This window comes from Anolis carolinensis, unplaced genomic scaffold, assembly GCF_035594765.1.
Source record: "Anolis carolinensis isolate JA03-04 unplaced genomic scaffold, rAnoCar3.1.pri scaffold_9, whole genome shotgun sequence".
Taxonomy (NCBI): domain Eukaryota; kingdom Metazoa; phylum Chordata; class Lepidosauria; order Squamata; family Dactyloidae; genus Anolis; species Anolis carolinensis.
The window spans coordinates 15,502,675-15,510,829 of record NW_026943820.1 but is presented as its reverse complement, the minus strand read 5'-3'; positions in this window follow the sequence as shown (position 1 = coordinate 15,510,829).

Here is an 8,155-nt window from a genome sequence, read left to right as displayed (position 1 = left end):
TAGGGAAGGAGTAAGCGCTTTACCCTACTACCTGCGCAAAAAACGGGCAACAAAGAAATGAAAAGAAAAAGTGCTCTTTGAAGGGGAAGGAGGAAACAGCTCTGCCTGGGCCTGCATTTTCAAGAAATGTCTGATCAGAACTTGATTTTGAAAAAGAAACCTGACCGAAACCTAAAATATGTTTTGGAAAGATTTGTCCTAACCCAATAATGCTCAATAAGGATAACCAGAATGTTAAACAGTTGCAGCAAGAGAGAGGAAAAGAGAGAATTCAGTAAAGAACAAACCTGCTTTAATGTGCTGCTGCGCGGAATGGGAAGTACTTAGCCAATTGTAGATATAAAGATGATCAGAGCAGCCTAGCCGATGGATACCAAAAGCAATCCAGAGTTATAGCAGCTCAGACAGTGACAAGCACAAACCTTTTTGGGTAAACAGCTCAACCGGTTACAATTCATCAGAAATAGTAATTTATTGGATAACATGAATTTAACAGCCTTGCGCATGAGATTTTCCACTCTCCAACAAAAAAGACTATTTACAAAGCTGATATTGTTATGAGTGGTAGTAGTAGTAGTAGTAGTATCATCATCCCTGCTGTCATATACTGCCTTGGTCTTTTTTCACACAGGACAATTATAGAATTATGTTCTCATTTTTAACTGCCTCGGCTCCATCCTATGGGATTCTGGGGCTTGTAGTTTTGTGGGGTTTATAGAATTCACTGCCATTAAACTGCAAGTCCCAGGATTCTGTGGGATAGAGCCAAGTTAAAAGTGACTGCAAAATACAGGATGGTTGAAAAAGAACTCCCTATTCACCATTTAATTTAAATGGTGAATAGGGAATTCTTTTTCAAACACCCTGTACTACAGTTGGCCTGTGTGAAAGACCAAACCAAGGCCATGTATGGCAGCAGAAACTAAACAAGAACTACAACAAAATGAAAAGCTTTATAACTGATGAGGGTGCTATGAATGTGTAGAATGAAAGAGACAATGAATTAATCTTTTCAAAAAAATAAAAAAACAAGTCAAAGATCATGGTCCAGGAATAAGCTTTCTGGGAATTAAAAAAAAACAGTATCACCAGTGCAGGCCTAAGACATTTTCTTTCTTGCATGAAAGCTCAAAACTTTCTACATACCATAAAGGCACCAGATCCCATCTGACTTTCAAACCTAAGCAGGGCCAGCTGTGGTTAGTACTTGGGTGGTGGACCACCAAAGAATACAGAGGAAGGAATTGGTAAATCTACCTCTGAGGACTCCATCCCTAACAAAGCCTGAAATAATTTGTAAGGTCCTCATAAGTCAATAAGCAACATGAAGGCACAAGCACAGAGACACCCACAGCAAAGCTCAGATCCCCCTCTCACTTTTTAAAGGACCAGCACTTGAGATACCAATTCTGAACAACCCATGGCGTTACCTAAAGCAGTTTGCATCAACCAGCTTGGTGAAGATTTGGTCCAAAACATTTTGCGGCCTGACTTAAAAGACAAAGATAGCAAATAGGGTTACCAAAGTCATAACTGGAAAGAACTCTTTGTTGTATAAAAGGAGGGATTTCAGCAGGTGTAGTTTATCACGCCATCAAGTAATATGCAGCACATGCTGAAATTCCCTCTTTTACACAAGCATTAAAGGTACATGAGTCCTCCATGGCTTTCACTCTGATGCCCTAAATGGCAGATACACACACAGCTCTCCAATTCTACTTGCACAATATGAGAGGGCTGCCCAAAGAATCTTATATAGTAATGGTAGCAGAACAATCTCAAACACAGTGAGGCCAACAGATTCGCTTAACAAGAACACAGCTGTCTCAGCAGTGGAAAGTAACCAGGGTTCCTCTGCCTGAATGACCGCCTCACACTGCTTAACAATAAGCTGGCACTGGCTGCTTGAGGAACCTACCCACACACTTCCACAATTTTTCTTCTTTGCAATAGACGGAATAATTACTTCTTAATTGCTTTTGAGTCATTTGGGATATTTTAGGTTTTGGCTCGCTTACTTAAGAAAAAGGGTAGTTGGCTGCCAGATAAATCTCTTTTCTTGCCTCTTGGATATTTTAACATATGTACCTTGGACCATTCCCATTTTGGAACAGTCCAAACCCAACAAGTGTTAAACCTTCAGTGTTGTATTTGTTTGTGTTTTCTTTTGCACACAAATACGTCTCTGCATATTACATCTTGGCAAAAACATTGCTTTCTTTTTTAGTCAGACTAAACATGTAGTAACGACTGCCCACAGCATCAAGCAAGGTTTAAAAACTAGGACACCATCCATTAACATCTCCGAGGTCAATCTTTGTTTTTTTTGTGTGTGTGTGATTGAAATCCCTCACAGAATGGTCCCATTCTTCTTTCAAGGTATAACCTACAGAGAAATATAGTGATACCTCTTTATAGTGAAAAGCAGTGGATGACCTACCCCAACATGATTCAATCTGAAGTGCTGTTTGTCATCTAAGTATTCCTTTTATAGAAAAGGACTGATTTTCTCCTTTGAACTGCTCTTTGCTTTAATAAAGTATGAATCTCTAACGCATTAATATAAAACCATGATATAATTATAACAGTTAGTCATACCTGACTTTTAAGAGAGAAATACAAAACCATAGCAAGTGACCCTTCCTCACTTGAATTTGATACCATATTGCACACACACAAATGCATGCACATCAAAAGCTGAGGAAAAGAAGCTATATACATAAACATACAAAAGGGTTCTTTTTTTCTCCATTCAGAGAAACAGCAGTGTCCATCAACTTTTTTCCTCTCCAATCTTCCAGTAGTAAGTAGCTAGCATTGCCTCTGCTGATGTGCGACAGGAAGTTTCTGCCGATTGTGAGAGAAATACAGTTGAACACTGTGAAAGCCACCCACTGTATGGCTATCAGCCTCCTCCCAGTAGACTTAAATCAAGGAAAAGTTTCATAATAACCACCACTCCTCTTAATGTTCCTCCAGCAACAGCAAGAATATTCCTGTGGGCAGCAAAATCAGGCAATTCCAACTGGATGGCCTCCCTGGAGGGTCTACTTCAGGGACACATCAAGAATGGGCAACTTGTAAGTCCCTGAACAGACTCAGAAGTGCAGTGTGCAGATCAAAAGACAACCTGGCAAAATGGTACTACCTAGAAGAATCCTTCACCTTGTGCGACTGTGAAGTAGAACAAACAACTCAGCATCTGTATGTATGCCCACCATGCCCTGCCTCATGCACAGAGGAAGAACTGTTTAAAGCTACAGACAATGCAGTAGCTGTTGCCCGTTTTTGGTCTAAAATTATTTAGCTGCTTGTGCTCCCTTTATTTTATCAGCTTTATACTTATTTATTTATGAAATGCATTTAACATCTTTTTTCCCCCATAACTTTAGAGACCAAACTAAATTCTCTCAATGTTTCAAAAGTACCGTAACTTATGTTACTCAATGTGTTGTTTGTTGCCTTTCTGCCCCTTTTTTCAGACCTTTAAAATCCGTTTCCTAACAATAAGGAAATGGTATCAAAATTTCCTGACATTGCCTCAAAATATACTTTTTTGGAGTATTTAAAAAAAATTTTTAAATCATAACGAAATAACTTAATTGCCATTGACTTTTTTTACACCTGCTTTAGGAAAAATTATAGCTTGTTACCAGGCAACTACATTGTAATTTGTTACTTTCAAATTCTAATGTAGACATTATGGGAAGGGAACTAAAGTGCGAAAAGAATGGCTTTCAACACTCTCAGGTATAATATTATGACACAGTGTGAGACGAACTCATAATCATGTAACCAATAAAAAATTATATTTTGTGTTGACATTAGAAACTAATACTTTATTTTTTTTTAACAAATTGCCATAGGTAAGCACATATGCTTTATAAAAAGAAAACTGATATACAGCATACTTTGATACCATCCAGTATGACTATCTTGTGTTTCATAGAGAAAATTTCTGTCAAGACATCTCTAATCTGTTTTTGATTTATATCTTATGGGCCTTTAACACAAACACAGAAAAGTGGCTTGTAGTGAGCTTTGACCCTCTAGATTTTGAGTAAAACGGATTTTCTTTTTCTCAAGCAATCTTTCACAGCAGATGCAAAACAGTTTTCTCAAACCAAAGAGATTTCAGCCGGAATGCAATATACTCCATAACAACTATCTTCTTGAACATTTATAGTGCATTTGAAGTTAAAAGAGAGACTCACTGGATGCTAAATGCCCTTTACTCCTGCTCTTAAAAGTGGTAGTGGGGGAGCTAGTGGAGAGTAAAGGAACCTGGTGGCAATAATACATGAGCTGAAAAAGCAAATTATTATCTATGTGAGAGAGAAAAGAAAGCCTACATTGTTCAGAAGCAGCTTGGTAAATGTGTTTTACACATTCTCAAATTGTTTGGGAACTGCCTTAGAGCATATCTTCACAACTCAGAAGGGCTGCTGAGTCTTCCCTTTATGTTTGGGCATGCTTCAGACCCAGCACATCAGTGTTTCTGATTTTCGCATCATCAGTGCAGTTTCACCCTAGTTAATAACTTCTCTCTTCTTTTTGAAATGGAGCATTGGCCAAATACCAAGTGGCTTCCTCCCATCCTTTGCCAACAACATTTCAGCGAGATTTGTTCTTATTACACTTTCAAAAGAGCAAATAACAAAGCCTCCTCTAAAAGACCTAACTAGTTGTACGGCAGATGAATGGCTGTCTCTGACCCACATGTCTCTAGCCTGATTTCTTTCTGATGAGACTCCATCACTCAATTATGGTGCCATGTAGTGCATTCCTTTGAGTGTGAATACTACCAGTCCAGTTACCAATTACTATCTAGCAGGGGTGGGGGGATACACAATAAGGTGACTTCTTAGTTTTGACTCAGGGCAAGCCAGGCAAACACGCCGTATCTATTCTACAACAAACACTCTTGTTTCTCAGAAGCCAGGATGACTAGACTTGGAATGGGGTGAAGAGTTCCTACTAGGAAGAGAGCAGGAGAGCCTATGGGCTCCTGATGTTATCACCTGCAGCTCCCATAACTGCCTTGTTGGCTGAGACTTCTGGAAGCTGTAGTCTAAAATGTGGTACTGTTCCATTATCTGGGTGGAGGCCACTAAGGGGCACTAGAGAGGGGAGGATAGTCCATTTTATGGGGGTGGAGGGTGGATTGAAGTAGGAAAACCATTTCCCTCTGTTTTCCTGTTCTTTCCCCCACCCATGTCCCTGCAGTGGACACAACCCTCGTTTATGATATGGGAAGGAGGGAGGGGAAATAATCCTTCAACTCCCCCCCCCATAAAATGGATTATTCTCTGCAGCCCTGAGAAAAGACATAGTGTAACCCTCCACCCCAAACATCCATTGCTGTTTTACATTAGTGAATACTTCTATAGGAATTTCAAACACCCTCATCAGATGGGCAGGAGGAAAGCAGAGGAAAGCAGAGGGAACTATCTTACACCATTTCCTCCCGTCTTTCCCCATCTTCAGAGATGGCCAGCCATCCCATGCGCTTACTGTGCAGGGGAAGCTGACCATGGAATTACCCTGGAGAACCTAAAGAGACTACTTTTAACCAAATCCGCAAAACTCAAAACTGCAAATGTGAAGGGAAGACTGTACACATGACACCAGCCTTCTCTGTTTCATAATTGTGACCAAGCAGCAAACTTGGGGTGCACTTCCCTCAATTTTCTAGAGTCTCTTGATTGTGCAGAGGAATTTTCTCCATTAATGCACTAGTGCTGAGCATCAATGCATTTGCATCTGCAAAGGTCTAGATTTATTTTCAGATGAGCTTTATTGTTATTTACACTGAGCTGATACAACAAAATCCAAAGTCTACCTTGTGTACATAGAAGTATCTACATGTTTCTTTGAATGTTGGTCTTCATTGGCTTACAGTGAAAAGAATATATCCTCAGTTCAGGTTCTGTCATTGCTCTGCTGATGCCGCCATAGCTGAGGCACTTTCTTTATACAAGATGCATATCATAACAACTCTGCACATTAAATACTTAGCTGTATTTGCACCAATGAAATCCATGTGCAAGTGGCTCTGTTTTGTCTCCAGGCTTCTATACCATATCATCCTGCACATAACCTTAAAATTGAAATGCCATGTCATATTTTCTGCCTCTAGTAGCAAGTGTTATCTTACCTTACATTCTATTATATCATTGTATTTTCTCCATCCTGCTTGATAAGCTGTCAATATTGTTTTGGCAGGAGAAATTTCCATCTTCTGCATCAGATGATCCCTGTGACCTTTAAGCGAGTTGCTGGTGAGATAATTTACTTGCGTTATTGTGACAAAATAATATCTTTTCCTACTGGGTCACATGACATGCAATCATTACATGATTCCCAAAGAACGATTAAAAATGTGCACTTTTTTTTCTCCCTCCCCTTCAACACATTTTGAAGTAGGGGAAAAGAAGAGAATTAATATATTCCCTATTGATGTATTTCTGTTATAAGAAAGAAGAATTAAGAAGTTGAGTCTTTGCCTAGACAATTCTTTAATGCAATAATTCATTATATGGCCTAGTTTTTCTTTTACACACAAAAACAAAACAAATGCTACATATATTTATTTGTATTTTCATTGCTCAGCCTTTTGCAGCTAATGTTTTAATACAATTTTTGAGCGTCTTGTATTAGCAGAAGGATGTAATCACAAATATCAAGCTTTCTGGCATCTTTTGCCTCTCTGCGCATAACAAAAATGTCAAACAGATTTTAATGAAAGGCTGCGTGCTTGTGGGCTATTCACAGTCTGACACAGAATTCTAATTTTCAGATGTCTTCGCCTTACTGTTTTTTAATGCACAAATGCAACTTGGAATATTTTAGTGTGTAAAAAATGGGTTCCGAATCAATCAAAACATGATATTATTGTACCCTTGAGTTATTATTATAAAACTCCCTTCCTACATCATACCTACATTTTGAGAAATCTGGCTAGTGACCTAGCAGGCAATGGTTTATTATGGGGTTCCAGATCAAATTATCTCTCCTACACAGAAATGGAGACTCCACCATGGAAAAGGCATTTTGCATTAGTGACAAAAAACTGTTTTATATCTCACACCAGAATGCTGTTGACAAATGTGAAATTAAACCTAAACATATCCTTTCGCATGAAATACCTTGTGTGACCAAACTATTTCACAAGCATCAATAGCACAAGAACCGCTATAGAAGTTGAAGATCAGAGCACTGGATGAACTGTGGAATAACGTTAGAAACCACTTGCCTTCCATTTTACAATCAACAAACTCCAGTGCAGGTTGAGTGTCCCTTATCCAAAATGCTTAGAAACAGAAGTATTCAATATTTTGAATTTCCCCCACCCCCAGATTTTGGGATACTTTACATATACATAATGAGGTATCTTGGAGGTGGCCTTTATACCCCTTCCCAAACTTAAAAATCAATATAATTTGCTCAGTCCTAATAGATGGGTTGTGAGCAGTGATTTAAACATGATCCAAATAAAATCTTCTGGGTCTTCCATTTGGTTTCCAACTGAATTTCAAGAATCAAGGTTAATACATTTAAGATATAATTTTATTCTAAGGCAGTTCAGCAATTTGCAGTCTTTAGCACAATGCATTCGTACAGCTCCACAAATAGCCCAGAAGAATACTGATCAATGTGATGCCCTATTGACAAAACCTCTGATGTAATGCATATATTTTGTGCATTTTGATTGTGTTTGTGTGTGTTGATTCATAGCAGATTTGTCAATAAAAATTGCACAAAGTCTTTGAGCTATAAATGTCACTTAAAACTATTACTAGAAAAACTATTTTTATGTGGACGGGGTCTTGTGAAGTAGGTTGCAGAACCATAAATAAATAAAAGGATTCTGTTGACATGGATGATGATGCTCAAATAGTATGCCAGTAATTGATTTATGTTAAAACACATAATAATGTGAAATATACAGCATTTAAATGCAATAAATTATGGACAAGGATAGTTGCAACACACACTGTCTTTATAAAACTCTACAGTCCAGTTGGCCCTCCATATTGGCAGGTTTCATATTGAACTTTCAGATTTTGTTTGAGGTCTGGAAACTATGCTTTATGAGTTCTAAGACTGGGTGTTATTGATTCAAATTACAAGAAAAGAGATTCTACCTAAACAT